Below are 19,909 nucleotides of genomic sequence, written 5' to 3' on the forward strand. Positions count from 1 at the left end.
AAAGCGAAAATGCGGTACACAACTCAGTATCAGTTATAGTGAAGCAATTTTCTTTTTTTTGCAGGAAGCCTCAAAATGTATTATGGCTGCAAGAATGTAAATACAGTCACGAAATGATTTCTTAGTATGCGACGTTTTGTACCTGCCAAATTCCTGCAGCACCACCCACTGCCCCTAGCACTAGAATAATAATAACCAAAACTTTGGATGCCGCGTTTTGGGCGTGAGACGCGGGTGCGGTGTCGCAAGCACGGCCATCATCAACAAAGTTGCTGTCACATGCTAACCGGCATGAAAGCGCAATTTTGGCTGCTGAATCCTGAGGAAATGGCGCTGGTTAGGCGTACCAACCTAATAAGTGCTGCTGGTAGAGTGGCTAGTGAAAAGCCATCGTGGCAAGCTTGTCGTCAATATGTTCGCACTTGTAGACCTTATTGCTGATTGAGCATAAGATATATAATACACATAGGCTAGACTGACGAGCATGCATTCAGACATGGAGCAAGGATCCAAGTGCAGTTTCCTCCATGTCCGAAAAGTCTGCCGGCGGTGAAATTAAGCAGCAGCAACTTGGGATGACACATAGTGAATGTGCATACATGTTTTGGCCAGTGGTTTGGCTGGTTAAACCATAGTCGGCAAGCCAATATACCGATCCTGCACGACACCAAACACATAATTCTGTATTCACGGTGATTCAAAGTGCTCGCACTGAATGTGTTTTTGCATGTATAAGTCGCACCGAAATTTGAAAACATTAGTGGTGATGTCAGGGTGCAGATTATAGAGAGTGGCCAAGTTCTTTGTAGGCCACATCGTCCTACGACACGGTGCGCCGTCTGTTGCCATCACCGACTGCGGTACAGCATTTAAAGCCAAACTTATGCAGGACGTTCTCCAGCTGACGCATTGCTCTCACTGCAAGAGCACTGCCTATCACCCTTAAACCGATGAATTAATGAAACATCTGAACAAAATGCTGGCTGATATGCTCTCTATGTATATCGATGTAGAGCACAAGACGTGGGACGAGATTTTACCCTATGTGACCTTCGCATATAACACTGCTGTACAGGAGACTACGCAGTTTCCGCAGTTCGAACTTGTATACGGGCACCACGTCACGTCCACACTTGACTCCATGCTACCTCTGGCTGATAATAGCCCGACCAGTGAACACGTAGAAGAGTTCATACAAAGAGCTGAAGAAGCATGCCAGCTTGCTTGGCATCGTATCTGGAGCCAACAGCATACCGACACCCTTTCAATACAATCAGGGTCGACGCGACGTCCATTACAATACCGGCACCTTCGTGTGGGTCTGGACGCCCATCCGTCGTCATGGACTCTCGGAAAAGTTGCTCTACCGGTATTTTGGTCCCTACAAGGTTACACGCCGCCTCAGTGACGTGACCTACGCAGTCATCCCCTGCAGTTCTGACCCCAGTTCGTCCCATCGTCGTCCTTGCGCTGAAGTTGTTCATGTAATGTGCATGAAACCATACTATGCGCGTACTTGAACGCTGAGATGCACCCGAAGAGCTCCATTTCTTGTCGTCGCTGAAAGAACTTTTTATGCGACCGGGACGGTTGCTTTTCGCATGGGAGACAATTGACACAATGATGTGGGGTTCCCGCACCGCGGGACGGCGTGCGCAAAGGCCGGCGCCATGAAAGACAACGAAGCGCGTAAGCTGCATGCTCTTCTTCTGACCCGCCATTAAAGAGAAGCATCTATTTTGTAAGACTCCGTCTTCAACCTATGTTACAATATGCAAATATAGCCTTGAGGTGTGGAGTCGTGGCAGCACACATGGCAGTGACATGAAGCTACACCTCAAGGCAAATTTCTTTATCATATAAGGTGTCATTATTTCCTAAGAAACCTACACCCAGCGTGTTGGAGCTCTCTCACAGTGCTCATTCTGTTGTGTGTGTGTTTTCCATTGTTGTCCTCGTCTTCTTCGCACTGCTTTAAGTTTTACTCTCTCTTGCCCTTTTATGGTCACCCATTCATCTCCTTTTGGACCGTCATTTTGCATTTTGGCTGTGTTAGCATTTGACAAATAGTAGTACAGTAAAACCTCGTTAATTCAGCCCCTGTTAATTCAGAAATTCGGTTCCGTCAAACATGTACATAACCCTATAGCACAAAACTCCTGTTAATTCGGACATATTTGGTCGTACTTCGGTTAATTCCGACAGTTCGCAGAGCTCAGAAGCACGTGAGACATATAGGATCAGGTGGCACTAGGGGGTATTCAAATCGCACTGCCAGCGATGGCGTCTCCGATTAGCGTGCGCGGATATTAAAGGCCAGGCTTGCATGCGCTGGGAGTACGTCAAGGCCACCATGTTTATTTTACTGCTACATAATAGACAAACTTACGTCTCAAAAGACATGGTGGCAATGACGTACTTCTGGCTTTGCAGTCGCTTTTGGCACTTGGCACTACCTCTGCATCGCTATGGTTATCGGCACGGTAGTTATTGGTCTATGCTAGCAACCCTAATCTATACATACATGATCTGAAGTGAAGGCGTGACGACGACGATGGATGAAGGGAGAACACACACACAGGGCGCCTCTTTTAGCAATGTTTAATCAGGAAAAAACGCCATTATTTTATACAGGGAGCACAATTACAGTTTCTCAGTCAGCATTCGTGTTCAGGTAAAGCAGTTCTTTGCGTGATAGTGATATTGATGTGACACTTACGCACTTATCACCTGCCTCAATGATCCTTTTTGCCTCAATTATTATTCAAACCCATTTGTCATGACTTCTGGCAACCACAGCGCAAGCGTAGAAGTCTGCCTCACATTTGCAATTTCTACAATGAATTTCCAGGTCGCCCTCCCTCCCAATGTTGACTTTGTTATTTGTTGTTATGTTGCCTCAGCCTGTCATTCAGGCACTGCTCTGTTTGGCCGATGTACTTTCTACCACAATCTAAAGGAATCTCATAAACAACTCCTGCCTGACAATCTACGTATTTGTTATCGTGTTTTGTAACACAGGCCGGTGCCTTGCGGAAAAAAGGGTTGGTCATTCTGTAGAGCTTAGAGAGCCTGCATGGGGCAGAAAACACGACATTTACGTTAGCTCGCTTGGCAATCTTTTTCAAATTGGGCGACATGCGGTGTATGTAGGGTATGGCGGCTACCTTTTCTTTGTCACGACGTGGCTTCTGGTCCAGTTGAGGAGTTCGCAACTTCTTCAGGATAGTTTCCGCTGCGGAAACTAGAACAGGTTGCGCGAGTAGCCTGCCTCTTCCAGTTGGTCAATCTGCTTAAGAAAACTCGCCGCTGCTCGATGTGGACAGGACTTCTTAAAAACATTCAGCAGGCACATGCTAGCAATGCTGCGTTTAACTAGCTTAGAGTGAGAGGAACTAAAAGGTAGCGAAGGTTTACTAGCCCGAGGTTTATACTGCCAACAGACGTGGTTACTTGCTAAAAACAATCTAAGATCTAAAAACCTGATGGAGGAATCTACCGAACGTCTGTGGGTCACTTCTATGAGAGATAGAATCTGCCTGAAGATTGTCAAAGTTTGACTAATGACCAAGTCAACGTCACTGAGTCTTATCTAAGAAAATTAGGAAGTCGTCAACGAATCTAAAAAGTTTGACTATGCCGCTACCCTTGAGACTGCTAGGCATGGTTCTGCCAGCACAAGCTGAAAATAAGTCACTCAACATTGGAGCTAAACACGAACCTATATAAACGCTGCTCTTTTGCAGGTACAAATGACTGCCTTATTCAATTTAGGTGGAAGCCAGGTAAAGTTCGAGCATAACCAAGAATTTGTCTTCCGGAATACCTGCTTTATTCTGAAATGACAGGGAGCCGTAACTGTCAATGCTTTCCTGGATGCACTGAAGCAATTCTGCTTTTGGCATGCTATAATATAGATCTTTCAGATCTACAGAAAAGGCCTCTAATTCTGTTACTGGCTGCCTTGGCAAGTAATCAACTAGTTGTGCAGAATCCTTCACCAGGTAAGGGTCATCTATTGTTAGAAGCTTCAGCCTTTCTAACAGAAAAGCCACTAAACACTTCTGCCACGTATTGCGCTCCGACACAATCACTCTTAAAGGGCAGCTGTCTTATGGGTCTTGGCACTGAAGAAGACTTTGAGAGTTCGCACTTTACTATTTCTAATGTCCCTCGCTAATTTTGACAGGTTCATTTTTTTGCACAGCTTCTTCACTTTACATTTAAACTTATTGAGCAATACATTATGGTGACAATGAAAAACAGAACTTAAGGCTTCCAACGCCTTCATCTTGTATATCTCTCGTGGATACATACACACAAGCGCTCTGTGTGTGTTCTCTTTTCATCCACCATCGTTGTCGTGCCTTCACTTCATATCATGCTTAACCAACACGCCCAATTATCCATCCTAATGTTATAGATACATGTTATTTTCTTTGTATTGCTGTCTGCCATTTCTGACATTGTCTTTTGCTTGTGCAGTTGTGTGGTTGCGGAGTTGTGCAGTTTTTTTTTTCGCTGTAGTTTTTATTGTGTTTATCGGTTTGCGTCAGGTGCGTGTGCGAGAACGACGGAACTTTCTTTTTTGTGTGTTAAATTTTGTTTGCGCTTTTCTTTTTTTCATTTATACTTTGTTTTTTTCTTGACTCAGCACATATTGGCTTGGCTCAGCAGACTTGGCTCAGCACGTAGGTGAAAAATGAAGCGGAGATTCTTCAGGCGTACGACAGCGACAAGTTCGCTGACAACAGGAAGAGGCTACGAATGGCAGCGCACCTGAAACTTGAAGAAAAATTGGTAAGACGGACTGCCAATTCGCACGATGCACAGGTGCCTTTGAGTGGCCCCCTTATCTGTGCACAGGCTGAAAAGTATGCGCTGAAGCTCAGCATCGAAGACTTCAAGGCATCGGAAGGCTGGATCGATTGATTCAAGAAAAGACACGGCCTGGTCTTCCGAAGCGTGTGTGGCGAGAAAGGGGCTGTGAATGAAGCCGTAGGAGGGCCGGATTACCCGCACGCCTAGCCGATTATGATGGCTGCAGCATTTTTAATGCAGATTAGACGGCCCTCTTTTACAAAGCCCTGCCGGATGAAACCATCACATTTAAGGGGGACCCTTGCATTGGCGGTTAACGAAGCAAGGACAGAATAACAGTTTTGCTGGCTGCCAACATGACTAGCACGGAGTGGCTACTGCTATAGATAATCGGCAAAGCAGAAAAGCTGAGTTGCTTTAAAAACATAAAGAAACTTCCCGTAGACTATCGCTCGAATCTAAAGGCCTGGATGACCTCAGTGATATTTCAGGCCTGCCTGCGCGAACTGGGCTGTCGCTGTTGTGCAAAATCTCACAAAGCACTAATTGTTCTAGATAACTGTAGTGTGCACAACAATGTGTCAGGGCTGACAAACATACAGCTGCTTTTCTTGCCGCCTAACACAATGGCTTCCCTGCAGCCTCTGGATCAGGGAATTATTCAGTATGTGAAAGGCCGATACAGAAGGCAAGTGCTTAAGCGCATGCTGCTCTGTATGGAGACAAAGAAAAAATATGATGTAACTCTACACACTGCAGTGCACATGGTGGCACATGTGTGGAGCAACATGCCGCCCGCAGTAATTGCAAACTGCTTCCGACACAGCGGCTTTGTCCATGACGGTGATTCTTTGGAAGGTGGGAATGCGGTTGTTAACTAAACGCCGAGGAAGATGACGGTCCCTTCGACAGACTTTTGCCTCTGGACATCCCGCTGGACGAATACATCCCCATCGATAGGGACGTTGCCGTCGCCGGTTGCCTCAACGACCGGAAATACTGGATGTATTAGGCGATGAAGAGCCCGACTGTGATAGTGAAAATACGCCCGTCATGGATGTGTGTGAAGTGCCACGCCGCACTGCTAAAGAAACCGAAGTTTTGGAGGACATCTGTGTCGTTTCTCCCGACAGTCTGTGCAGACTGCACCACCTAGAAGAACACCGAAAAATTTTGCTTTCCGCGCAAACTTCTCTTGTGCAATAAGTAATAATAACAAGTTATTTCATGAAGTAAAGGTATATTGACGTTTTAGGCATTTTTTGAGTTATTATTGTCTAAACCTCGTTAATTTGACATTCAGTTAATTCGGACATTTTCTCCAGTCCCGTGAAATCCGAAATTAACAGCATTTTATTGTGCATAGTAGTGCATGTAACATGGTGGTCCAGAACTTGGATCACAAGAGCTGTGCTCAATGGTCGTCATTTACAGCGCAGCAGAAGATTATCAGCGTCGCTGAAGAGACAGGGAACAGAGCCACTGATGGAAGAGTCGTGCATCTGCAAGACTGTTTTTATAAGTATTTGAGTGTTGTTGTGGCAGTTATTTGTGTGGGCTATAAGTGCTTACTTTTGAAGACAAGGTCTCAGCTGATGCCACACTGGTTTGGCTTATCTGGGATGTGCGTATCTTGTAACCACTTTCATCGTGCCTCGAGAGCATCGTAGTGAGTTGCAAAAGATACTAAACGTAGGTATAAACGAGTCAAGCAGAACTAGTCATAGCAGGTAAAATTAACAGTACAGGTGTAATTGCACCAATTCAGTTGAAAATTAACAGCATTGAACTGTACCCCTGTAAAGGATGCAAAGCCGCCATACAACATATTTTTGGGAAATGGAGCGAGTTCGCTTCCACTAAATAGGGCTCATGCAAGGCACGGTTTCTGCAAGGCAGCAAGAAGCGAGAATTAGACAATAAGTAAAATTAACATTACAAGTATAATTATCACCAATATAGCAGAAAATTACCCACACTGCACCACAGACTTCACTATTTCCGGAATCGACCCTCCTGGCCTTCTGGTAAAAAAAGGGGGGGGTTCAACCAAGTATCAGTGCTAAAGATGCCAAGGTCGACGTAATTGCACATGAAAGACGCTATGAATAACATACAACATGACCGAATAATGAATGTGAAAAAGATACAGAATAGAGAGATATCATCAACATTTAGTCATCAAATCAACTGAACAACCATATATGTCACATTGTTTTTTTTTTTTTTTCAGTGCTGACACTCAGTTGACCCTTTCTTCATTTCATTTTCGGATGTTGTAAACTTGTAATCTAGGGTGTGGGTTATACAAGGACACATGTTATATGTGGAAACACATGGTATTTACTGCTGCTCCCGTGCCTTGTATCGGCAAGACAAGATGCTGATGGGCCATCGAAATCTGCAGGAGACCTTTTGCTGGCACATCAGAAGCACCTCGCATCAGTTTTTTTTTGCATAAACATGATCACAATGTTTTTTCGGAGATATTTGTGTGTGTGCTTATGGTGAATATCGGATATAACGAAGGTATTTTCGTGGCCGATGCAACTCTATCATAATGAGGTTCAACTGTACTCAGTGCTCAGTGGCCCCAGGAGCTGACGCTGTTGAGCACCACTGGAACAGTGAAAGTAGTCACCAATAAGTTTGCAAGCATATGGCATTAAAATTTATATTAGTGCACAGTTGCCAAACTGCATAGTTTGAGACACTAGCTCACTTGCAGCTTTCTTTGCTTGTTTAAAAGGCCCTTCTGAATTGTCAGTCATATGCTACCTTCACTCCACGCATTCCATAATGCACTTCTTTTTTTCTATATTCGATGCATTTTACAGATTACCTATTCGACATTTTGATTACACTCGAGGACATAAGGTTATGTCACATTGCATATCTGTCATATCATAAGAAGCCAACAAAGACACCAAGGACAGCATGTGAGGAATTACTTATACTTATTAAAGTGAAAGAAACGATAAATTAATGAAAATTAAGTGTATAAAGAATAACTGGCCACAGGTGGGGTACGAACCCACGTCTTCGTAGTATGTGTGCGATGCCCTTACCAATTGAGCTATCGTGGCACCGTTTTCCCATCCACTTTGTGAGGTACAGTCGAACCCACGTATAATGATACCACTTTTAACAGTATATTGGTTATAACAATGAAAAGCCACTGCACCGTCAACTTTTGTATGTTTTTTATGAGGAAATAACCTGCTTACTACAGTGTTCCCTTGCCGCATTATCGGTTTTAACGATGAAGCCTGGCTGCTGGGTGTCTGTATCGAAAGGTAATGGAATGCGAAATCCTTGAAAAGAAATTTGGAGGACCCTTAAGCTTCGCCTTAAAGAGTGGAGTGCAATAACATTCAAAGATCCCTGACTGCTTCTCACGCTTCCTGGCAACTGCAGCATACGTAACCACAATGTTTACCAGGAAACGCTCATGGCGAACGCTGTGCACGAAGGTGGGCTTACTGGTCTGATACAGCGGAGGCGCACACCATCTGGAAGTGTTTCGAAGAAGCAGGCACACTGCTCTGTGGACTCCCAAGATATTTACATGCCAACATGCACAAATGGCGGATACAGTTTCCTGTCTGTGCATTGTAGAAACGCTGGAAAAGGGGTTTGTTTGAGTTTTCATGTAATAGAATTATGTTTTCTGATACATTCAAATTACAACCTGAGAGCCATCATGTTGTAGGTTGCGTGTAAGTTGTAGTTTACGATTTTGCCACGTATTTGAGCTTGAGAAATTCAATTAGTTCAGTGAATTTCTTGCGTCACATGAATTGCCTGGGTATGCATGGTTCAAAAACGTTTTTTGCTGAAACGGCGTCCGATGCTGGATTTCCTGCGACACGGGCTACTTAACACTATCGCATTAAGAAAATAACGTGAAATGCGAGCCGCTGCCCGATCGCCCGACCACCTTCCAAAATACAAATGGACCAAAGCCAACTGCACTGACAATGCTGCCGGCGCTGCTCCCGCAATATTCACCCTCCTCACTTCCCGTCGGCTCGGCCTGCTGGTTCCCCCCGAACCAACTTCCGTGGAAATCCCCGTGAGCTCCGATAGGGAAGATATGGATTTGTCTGCCTCTCAAAAACGCAGCCGCAACAGCGATTATGAGGGTGATGCCCCAGAGCAGTCGGGTTGCAGTGCCCTCCTAGAGAGCAAGAAGTCGGTGCCTGTCCCTCCTTGTTCCACAGCTGACGACTGGGCTGCCGCTTCGACCGCATCCGCAACCAGTACTGCGGTGCCCGATCCTGCCATTTCTGACAGAGACTGCACCCCCCAGAGAAGCTGTGACTGCCCAGACAATGGATTCACTTGTAGATATCCTGCCAAGTCTGCCACAGAGGCCAAGGCAATCTCGGAGGCTCCCCAGAAACCTTCACTACAGGTTGCCCTTGGAAGGACACCAGCTGCGTAGGTGACAAGCGGCAAGCCACAGAGCGCAGCTGCCTTCCTTGAAGATCCGCCAGATCCTCCGACAAAGCACCTTGCCTCGAAAACGAATAAGGGCAAGGGGAAGCGAAGGAGAACACCAGGTAACCTGCAACCTCCAGCGACTGTTACCACCTCGGGCCCAGTGGCTTCTCGGCAGCAACAGGCGCCACTGAAGGACTCTGCCACCAGCCCCCAGATCGCACTCTCTCCGGCACCCGAGAGCGGTGAACCAGCCCTGGACGCGTTCACCATGGTCCTCTCTAGGAGTGCCCAGTGTCGCGCCAGGGCTCTACAACAAGCCGCCACCATACCAGTTAACCCAGCAACGGTCAGGACGGCCCTGTTCCGCCCTTTTGTCCTGGGAGGGGCCTTCGAATGAGGATCCTGCTTTGCGATTGCCGCTGTGCTCTCTGCGCAGCCAGGTGTGTCCACAGTCCGTGTTAACACAAAAAGAAACGTTGTGGAAGCGGACACGACCTTTCAGGCCTCCTTGGAGGAGCTGTTCGTGACCACCGAGCACTGAGGCATTCCTGTTGCTGCTCGTCCACCAGCTGTCCGTGAAAACAGCATGGGTTTATACACGGCATTGACGGCGAAACTACCAATGCAGAGCTGGCTGGGGCGATCAAGTCCAGTGTTCCTATCCTGTCTGCGACCCGCTTCGGCAAAATGGCGACACTCCGCTTAAGCAGCCCAGTTCCTCCCGAGCATGTGTCCATCTACAAGCTCCAGTTCCAGGTGATGCCTGGAAGACCGTGTCTACTGCAGTGCCACCAACGTGACCGCTACGAGCACGTGGCTGCAACCTGCGACAGACCTACCAGCTGCCTGCACTGTGGAAGGTCACACAAGCGAGGAGAAAGCTGCCCAAATGCCGCCCGCTGCAACAATTGTGGTGGCAATCACCCTGCTAAAACTCCTGCCTGCCCCAGCTGGCTGGAGGAACGCAGGGCGGCAAACATCATGGCAGCTGCCCCTACTCTCCTCTCTTGTTGTGCCGTCCAGGCCTCTGTGCGGGAAGAGACCCAGCAGGCGAAGAGCTCTACACAGGTCTCGTATGCGCAGGCCCTAACAAGCCACTAGTGAACCAATCAGTGATGCTCCCTTGTGGTCAGCTACCCAGAGCAGCCCCACAGACCCTCCGAGCCGGACCATCTGCTGCCGCCACCAGCACCACGGAGGCACCAGCCACACCACCACCGCAGGCCTGTCCAGACCCCCGTGACCAGCTGATCGCGAGTCTGCAGCCAACACTGAAGGCCATCAGAGAGATGCTGCCTGCTGATAGCCCACTCCGAGCCCTCTGCCTTCAGGCAGGAGGCATGCCATCAGCCTAACACCAGCACGGCTAGCAACCCATCGAGGTTCTGCTGCCGCCGCACGAGAGTGCTACAGTGGAATGTAAACTCGCTGTGGCAGAGGCACAGAGAGCTATGTGAGTACCTCCTGCAGTGCTACTTCGATGTACTTGCACTGCAGGAGGTATATTCCATGGTCAAGAACTTACAGCTCCTTGGCTACACGGGCTACTCAGGCGCCACCACCTGTGCTGCACGCAGTTGCACTGTGGCACCCTGCCTAGATGGAGCCCACAAGCCAGGGAAGCCACGCACGGCAATCTACATCCGCAGCACTCCGTCCGCCGCGGAGCTCACACGGCCATCGACCTCTCCCTCACCACTGAGCGGTGCTCCTACTCCTGGGCCGCAACTTTGGACACATGGGGGTCTGATCACTTCACTATCGTGATCAGCCCCGGGTCTGGGAGAAGGCATACCATACCACAGAAGAACATACCACGTCACAGACTGTTCCCTGTTGCAGAAGCACTGCAGCAAGCTGGATGATTGCCATGACCTCCTGAGCACCATCGCTGATTGTGCTCAGGCTGCCACCATTCAGTGCTCTGCCCAACCAGATACCCCAACTCTGGGCCTCCACCTGCTCAACCTCCGTGCCTCCAGGCACCATATGGAGTGCAGAGCAATCCGGATGGGCAAGGCAGAGCACTGGACTAAGTACAGATGCATGGATGCCCGCTGCATATGCCAGGCCCGGTGCAGGAGGAGCCAGAGCTGGATGGGACTCTGCTCTGCCATTGAGGAGAGGTCCAGGGGACCCCTGGCTTGGAGACTGCTCAAATCACTCACCGGCTGGAGAGCAAGCCTACAACCTGTCCTCGCTGTGGCCATCACGCTGGGCTTCAGCGAAGAGGCTCTTGTGGAACTCCTGGCCGACCAGTTTGTGCCGGCTGTACCACGCATTGCAGCCACCCTGCCGGTAGTACAGCCTTTTGTCAGCCTGTTTAGCTGCCTGCATAACCAACGCTCAGGGTAGATATCGAGCCAGGTGACGGCTATCTGCCAGGACCCGCTGACGCTGCATGAGCTCCAAGTGGCCCTGAAGAGGGGAAAGCAATGCAGCGCACCAGGAGCCAACAGAGTGACGACCCAAATGCTCCGCAACCTGGCCGCCAGTGAGCAGCAGCGCCTGCTCGACTGCTGCAATGACATCCAGCGGTCAGGGCATTTGCCGGAGTCATGGCGCACAGCTATCGTGGCCCCCATCCTGAAGGCCAGAGAGCTGGCTGAAAACCTGAGTTCCCACTGGCCGGTCTCCCTCACCTCCACCACTTGCAAGGTGATGGAGGCCTTTGTTCTGGTCCGACTGGACTGGGTAGCCCGTACCAATGGCTTCCTGGCAGACAAAAATACAGGGGGGGGCGGGTTCCGGCGGTGCCAATACACCGTGGACTCCATCTTGGACGTGGTCTCCACGCTGGAAGAGGCCAAGGCCTGCGGTGACGCCGTACTCCTGGTGCTTATCGACATCAAGGGGGCCTTCGATGACCTGGCCCATCTAGTCGTTCAGCAGGCCCTGGACCTCCTTGGCATCAACGGGAAGCTGCGGCGGTTCATCGCGTTGTTTCTGGAGGAACGCACCCTCAGGGTACGAGTGGGCCTATCGAGGAGCTCCCCTCGACTGGTGGCAGCGGGCATCCCACAAGGGTCAGTGCTGAGCCCTTTCCCGTTCAACCTGGCCTGGCTGCCTGCTGCACTGCCAATCCACCCCCACTACCCCATGAATGCCTCCATCTACGCAGACGACATTGCCCTGTGGGTGCGAAGTCCACCGCAGACCCCCCACAGTGCGCGCTCGGCCCTGCAAAAGGCCCTCGACACCGCCGGTGCTTATTTGAGCAGCATTGGCCTTGCCATCGCAGCAAGGAAGACAGAAGCCATGCTGTTCCACCCAAGAGTGGCCGCACGCTGCACAGCTGTCCGGCTGCACCTGGGGCTGTGCACTGATCACCGACTGTCCTTCAAGACCCTGCAAGTCAAGGTCTTCCGGATCCACAAGGCATTCTCCCAGCTTATTGCCTGTGGACAGGGCTGTACCACCAGGTGGGCTCTGTGGCTGTACAATGCAGCAGCCACCTCACGCCTGCGGTACACCCTCCCACTCAGGCCACTACCACCTGCCTGCCCGTCTCAAGAAGCTGGAGCTGCAGCATCGCCCCGTGATTAGGCTCTGCCAGCTCTCAAGCCACTGCGACCTTGGCCAAGGTGGGAGCATGGTCTATGTCACTCCTCTTTCTGTAACAGGGGCTACGCCATGTTGACCACCTCCACCATGCCCCAGACGGCAGTGCCCTGCTGTCCCGACTGCGCTCGTGGCCCCACTCACAGATGGAGAGACTCTGTGGGCTGTACGAGGTGATTGGGAGGCCTCCAGTGAACAACGCACAGCTGCTTCCTCTCTAGAGACCGCCCATACCCATCACCACAGAGCTACCCGGCGTTTGCAAACGGCGCTTCTGACTTGTGCCCTTCAGCAGACGGCTGCCTCCCTCCTGCATGAGGACAACAGAGGGCACCTGCAGGTGACGTTGACTGCTCGGTGATGCCGGACGCGGGCTCGTCGACTGCGGTCTGGTGGTGCCAGCCCTGCAGAAGAGCAGGCAGTGTCGCCTCCCCGACCATGCGACGTCAACAACAGCAGAGGTAGCAAGCCTCCACCTGGCTGTGGACATACCCGCGGAGGAGCAGCCAGTGACCAAAGTGACCATCTACTGTGACTCCAAGATGGCACTTCTGAGCACTTCTGAGGCCAAAAAAGGGCCAGTCTTGGGGTTGCCTTGCTCTCGACTAGGCTGATGGCACTCCAGGAGGCAGGCTGATGGCACTCCAGCAGGCAGGCTGCTCGGTGTTCCTGCACTGGCTTCCAGCCCATGTAGGGATACCGGGCAATGAGGAAGCTGATGCACTGGCAAAGCGTGCCCACCACTGCGTGGACTCGCCCAGCCTGGCAGTGACAGCCAGTGACTTCACAAGCCACAGGCTGCGACGCTATCTGCTGGCCTTCCATCTGGACAAGCGGATGTCCTTGGGCCCCCTTCACGACCACTTCCGATGGGCGATCGGAAGTGGTGGATGAGGCGATCGTCACTTACATGCTTGCATCGAATAGCGACAGTGACGGCCACGACAGTAGCGCTGGCGCTGTAGGGCAGGCTGCTTCAACATTGTCCCCGCAGGAGGTCCTGTTGATGATTCAGTCCCTCATGGGCTTGTTTTCACGACATGGCTTTCGCTTCCCTACATGGAGCACCTGGATGCCTTGGAGAAGGATGTGGGTAAGCTTCACGTAAAGCAAGCAAGGCTGTCGGACATGTGGTTTTCTCGTGCAAGCCAGTGGGAAGTACGTGGCAAGATGGCCATCACATCCCAGCGTTTCTTTTCGATTTGTCAAACTGAGATGCTGCTGCGGCGACTATCCCGCATTCTTTAAAAGGCGCCTTTCGGAGCCACCAAAGCGATGCCTCGACGGAGTTCATATGTTACTCGCTGCCTGTGACCCCTCTTTGCAGTTGTTATAGCAGTGCCATTCTTGAATGCCAACAGCCGCGGCTTGTTAACAACACGTTATGGGAGTGTGCAGGAAGCAGAGTTAAACAGTTAAATGAGTCAACACAATCAGAAGCCGGATGGAGGAAGGTGGTGGGGAGAACTGGCCTTCCCGCCATATAGTTTTCTCGGAACAGCTATGCGATCTTTCATATTGATTTTTTTTATGCAACCCGGTTATAACAATTATCAGCTATAACAATGAAATTTTCGTGGCACTTGAATTTTGTTATATGTGGGTTCGACTGTATTTATGTTTATCTGCTAGAACTAAACCTGGAAGTGTTAGCCAGCGCCACCACTCACAGCCTTGACGGCGGATGTGGGGCATCCTTTTTGTCACAGGCATCATGTGTAGATATCTTTTTGGGTGACAGCAACTGGTTAATAAACCCACACAAACTACCTGAAGGCATCAATGCTGCTGGATTCGAGGCCTCGCTATATAATGAACAAGAAGAAAGTAAACCGAGAGTACAATATTTATTGGTCACATCATAAAAAGCCAACAAACAAATACACCAAGGACAGCACAGGGGAAATTACTTGTACTTATTAATTGAATGAAAGAACTGGCTACACATGTGGGGCACGAACCCATGTCCTTGCATTATGCGTGCAATGCGCTAACCAAGTGAGCTACTGCGGCAAAGAGAATGGAAAAATGGCACCGTGGTAGCTCAATTGGTAAGATAATTGCGCACATAATGCGATGACGTGGGTTCGTGCCCCACCTGCGGCCGATTTTTTATTCATCCACTCTATTTTTCATTAATTTATCATTTCTTTAATTCAAATAGTAGGTCCAAGTTTTTTCCCCTATGCTGTCCTTGGTGTCTTTGTTTGTTGGCTTATTACGACATGACTAATAAAAAAGGGGCCCTCGGTTTCCTTATTGAATATCTGTGTATCTTTTGCTTCAAATATGCCATGCACTATGTTTCGGTCATGAGCGTAAGTGGTGCACTGTGGTGTGGTTGGAAAAACGTGCCCCTCCTCTCGTTCGATAGAAAACAGGCTAACATCTGTAATGGTGCACATGTAATAATTTATATAATTTTGTCATAATTAATGCGTTCACTTTTCTTAGCTTGTTGATCAGTTTCATCCCGTCGGCACTGTCTGCTGCAGGTCTTATACCCCCCACGAGAGACTAGACAAGAAACAAGCAGTTTTACAAGTGTTTTAGAGGGGTCCTCAACCCACCAAGTTCCTTCGGACTTGGTGAAAAAAAAATAAACAGTCTGCCGACAGCATACACTGCTACGAACATTTCAGCAAAATTTTGCAGTTGTGTGCTGCACGTGGAGCTTGCAAGCGGAATGCAAACTCACCTTTTTTTCAAACGCTCTTTTCAACAGAAGCCTGCTTCTCGCTCTTTAGAGGACACTTTATTTCGTAATATAGCGGATTCCCATATGTAGCTGCTATTGGCTGACATCAATCAAGAAGGGTGTTTGGGTCAGTGCGCTTCTTCCTACTGTTACTGTGTATATTTATTGGTGCAGTTTAATAAACAGGCTCAAGTAAGCGAAAATTCAGTTTCCAATTTTGATAATAATTACGTACTTCTGGAAGAAGCTACCTCTGCTCACGCTCAGCCACGGCCATCCATGTAGGAACTAAACTTTGGCCAACCTGCTTATCGGTGTCGTAGCCGTTGGGTCTCGCTTATTCCGACTTTTTAACACTCAACTAGCCTCGAACCTCGCGAAGCTTAAGGTCAGGCCATATGCACACTTGCCAGTGCACGCTCTCTCCTGGCCACTCCAGGTTAGACACCTTGGCAGACTTCGCTTCGTACTGACACATCAAGGCTACCTTCCGTCGGGCTTCACACCAGCAGCAAGACCACTGTTTCCCCTGTGGTTCCTATGACAACCACAAGTACACCTCACAATTCCGGGAATAACGAAGAAGATCCATCATTCAACAGTGGCTCTACGTCAGTTCACACTGTCATTACTGAACGAGTCATATGAACAAAGAACGCACATTTACACCGATGGATCTGTCTCAGCCACTGGATCCACAAGTGCTGTTATCATCCCGGCCTAACAAATTACAATTACTTTTAGAGTGTCCCATATAATGACCTCTACAGCAACAGAACTTGCCACTCTACGTGCCGCTGTTAATTACATCACACAAGCCAAATCTCGAAAGTGGGTGGTTTTTTTTACTCCAACGCAGCCCTTCAGAGTCTGCGTTAGCCTTATGACACATGACCCATGACCCGTGTTTGAGACCTCTCTGGTCTCAAACACCAGTTATCACTTATCAAGCCTTCATAAACGGACATGACGTCATCTTCCAATGGCTTCCGGGGCACTGTGGCATCATCGGAAGTGACCTTGCTGACAATGCCATCCGGTCAGCCCATAAAGAAACCCTGATACTTCCTATACCCTTATCAAGGACAGATGCTGAGAGGGGTCTTCGCTTACTTGCTCAAACCAAGGCTGAAGCTTTGTGGAACACCCCGATTTTCTCCAACTGCCGTCTTCACCGGTTGGATCCTACATTGAAGCTGCAGATTTTATCGAACTTCTCCCGCCGTGATGCAACCTTACTGTGCTGCCTCTGGTTAGGGGTGGCTTTTACGAAAGCCTACTCATTCCTCATTGGAATGTCCAGCACACCGATCTGTGACTCGTGCAACTGTGAAGAGATGATTGAGCACATGTTTTTGTGATCTCTATGACAATGAATGCGACGTTCTTCAGAGGTTGTTAAACCGATTAGATAACAGACCATTTTCAGAGACTAAGATTCTCGGACCATGGCCCCATGTGTCGCAGGCTTACAAAGTGATGCTGGCACTGCTATATTTCATAAAAGCGATTGGCCTCAGTGACCAATTATAGGCATGAAGTTATGGACGTCTGCATGTACTCACACTGAAGTGCCTTCTTCCCTCCCTCTCCTTTCTTTCCTTCCCTTAACCCCCTTCCCCTGTGTAGGGTACCAAACCAGACGTGCATCTAATTGAATTCCCTACTTTTCCTTATTTCCTTTTCATCCTCATCCACATTCACTTTGTGCTGAGATTTGATAGCGCTTCAAAATGTGCAATTTGGATGTGGCTACTATCCATCGGTCAAGCTGGGGCAGGAGAAGGCCGGTACGCACCACGTAGCATGGCCAGACTGGAACATATGAGCGTGGGTGCATTCTCAGGCCCTGTCATGTACAAAGCAAATGCTGCACATATGTACTACAGTTGCCTGTAGCTGCGGTCTGCTACATAGCTTAGATACCGCAACCACCGCAAGGTGGCGCGATGAGTCTGCTGGCTGAGCGGCACTGTAGCTTGCTGATGACAACCTAGGACAACCATGTTTGGCGCATCGTAGGCACCAAAATCGGAAATAGTGGTGTCTACATGAAATGCAAAATAAAATATGAACTGCGTGTCACGGTGACATCCAGTAGGCGGAGCATTGTGGGGATGCCCCGCTCCGCTGCAGAGCAAGTCATTGAAGAAGTGGAAGGACTGCAAATGGGATTACACAACCTTTCATTGCCTAGAACGACAGAAAGCTGAGCTAGTTGGTAAGGATTCATTATGCCAAAAAGAGTGATGCGTGCAGACAGGACACAAGAGTAGAGAAGTGGACAACACGAATGCCGACTATCAACTGAAAGGAGCACTGAGGCGAAAGAAGAAAGAAGACAAAACTCATCTACGCATGCTCAGGAATGGTAACACCACGTGTCAGTCGGGTACATGTGCCGGTCTACGTGAGAGATAACTGTTAAGGCACTTAATCTCTTCCTTATGTAAAGTAATCGAAGGCTGACTCACGCACGCACTTCCACCATTATAGATATGCCATGCCTCTACCACAAGACGCATATCTTCATTCTTATGCCTGTACAATATCGCACATTCATCTAACTCTGGCGTGCAGTTACAATCTCGGCAATGTAGCGAAACATTAGAAGGCGATCCACCGGTTAACAACCTTTTATGTTCCATTAGCCTCTGATTGATACACCGTCCCGTTTGCCCTACGTAGAACTGGCCACTGCTAAGGGGAATATTATAAACCATACCCATACGACAGTCAGTAAAACTGTTGTTCTTATTGTGCTTCACTGGACAAATATCTGTTCATTTTTTGCCTTTTACCCGCTCCTTTTTATTCTGTATGGCAGCGCATATCTTACCTAGCTTATTGGGAGCAGTGAAAACAACATTAACATCATATTTACTTGCAACTTTTTTAAGCCTGTGCGACACTGAATGAATATACGGAATAGCCACTACTATTTTTTTGCTATTCCTACTTTCTATAATCACGTCCGTCCCCCTCGAAACCGACTTCTTTAGGCGCTAAGCCACAGTGGCCACTGCTACACTAGGATAACCTGCTTCTAATAGGCGCCGGACCTGCGCATTAAAACTGGCGCTCATTTTGTGCATGCAGGATCTGGTGAGGGAAGACTTAAGGCACGACATGGCAATTCCGTTTTTTACTAATTTAGAATGCTTGGATTGAAAGTTTAGCAACGGCTTCGAAGATCTTGGTGAGTACTGCCAACAAACATGATTTTGTTCGAAGAGCAAGGAAATGTCAAGAAACTGAATTACGCGTCGCTGAGGAAATTCCTTCGTAAACTTTAATCCTCCCCCATAAAAGTTCTATTGCTCACTTACTGAGGTAGCAGCGGAATCTAATTCTTCCCTATTGCAGAAAATCAGGTAATCATCAACGTAATGAAATATCTTGATAACGCTATCACCTAAGGCTTTCTCTAAGCAGTTGTCAACCTTACTCAGGTAAATGTTGCCAAGAATAGGGGCAACCTTTGAGCCAATACAAATGCCTGATTTCTGCAGAAAAACGCCATCTCTCCACCCAATCAGTGTCGACTTCAAGTACATTGAAAGAATTTCTAGAAAGGCTCCCGTGGAAACACCGCATCTGTTAATAAAAGCCGACTCTTGTACTTGTTCTTTAATGCACTCATTTACGGAATTTAGCAACCCGTCATGCGGCAAGGAATAATACAGGTCTTCAATATCCATACTAAAAGCTGTACAATCACCAGGATTTTCCTCTCTCAAATATTGAACTAGTGCCTAAGAATTACGTAAGCAAAAGGGGTCTGAAAAATCTAGTGAAACTAAGCAGTTCTGTAGATAACTAGCGACACAGGCCAATAACTCCGCTTCTGCGAAACACATCTAAGTACTTTTGCATTTCTCAACATCGATAAAAGGTGGTTCATGACCCGTTTAAAGCATTTGCCTTTTTTTTCTTTTTTTTTTGCTCGTTGCTCAGTTCTGTGCTGTTGGTGTCATCTGCAATGGGGTTCGTATTGACACGTGTATTTATATTTATCGGGCGACCAGGTTTCGCTGCCTAACAAATCTTATCGCACAGCGCGGGACGCGCTTGCATGTATCCGAAGTTTCTGGAAAGTTATCAATGCTTCTATCCGCAGTCTGTTGTCGCCGAACCTTGTGTTATCTGATTTATTCGTCTGACGCGAATGATGTAGAACTTTATGGAAGGCACGCGGGTCCCAACGATTAGTCTGGAACATTCGACGATTGTGTATAAAAGCCGACGCGCTTGAACCGCTGATCAGATTTTCGACGATCGCCGACCGTGTTCGCCGCTATCGTTGAGCTATAAGTGTAGCCTGTTTTGTGGGCACAGGTTCGCCCAATAAAAGTTAGTTTTGTCTATCACAGTATTGCTACT

At 48.5% G+C, this 19,909-nt stretch overlaps 1 protein-coding gene across 5 annotated transcripts in view; it reads right to left on the reverse strand.

The window, feature by feature from the left end:
- Positions 1 to 19,909, reverse strand: part of Rubicon (run domain Beclin-1-interacting and cysteine-rich domain-containing protein rubicon) — a 461,889-nt gene that overhangs the window by 242,687 nt on the left and 199,293 nt on the right. The window lies entirely within an intron of this gene.

The sequence above is a fragment of the Dermacentor albipictus genome, chromosome 1, assembly GCF_038994185.2.
Source record: "Dermacentor albipictus isolate Rhodes 1998 colony chromosome 1, USDA_Dalb.pri_finalv2, whole genome shotgun sequence".
Lineage (NCBI taxonomy): Eukaryota > Metazoa > Arthropoda > Arachnida > Ixodida > Ixodidae > Dermacentor > Dermacentor albipictus.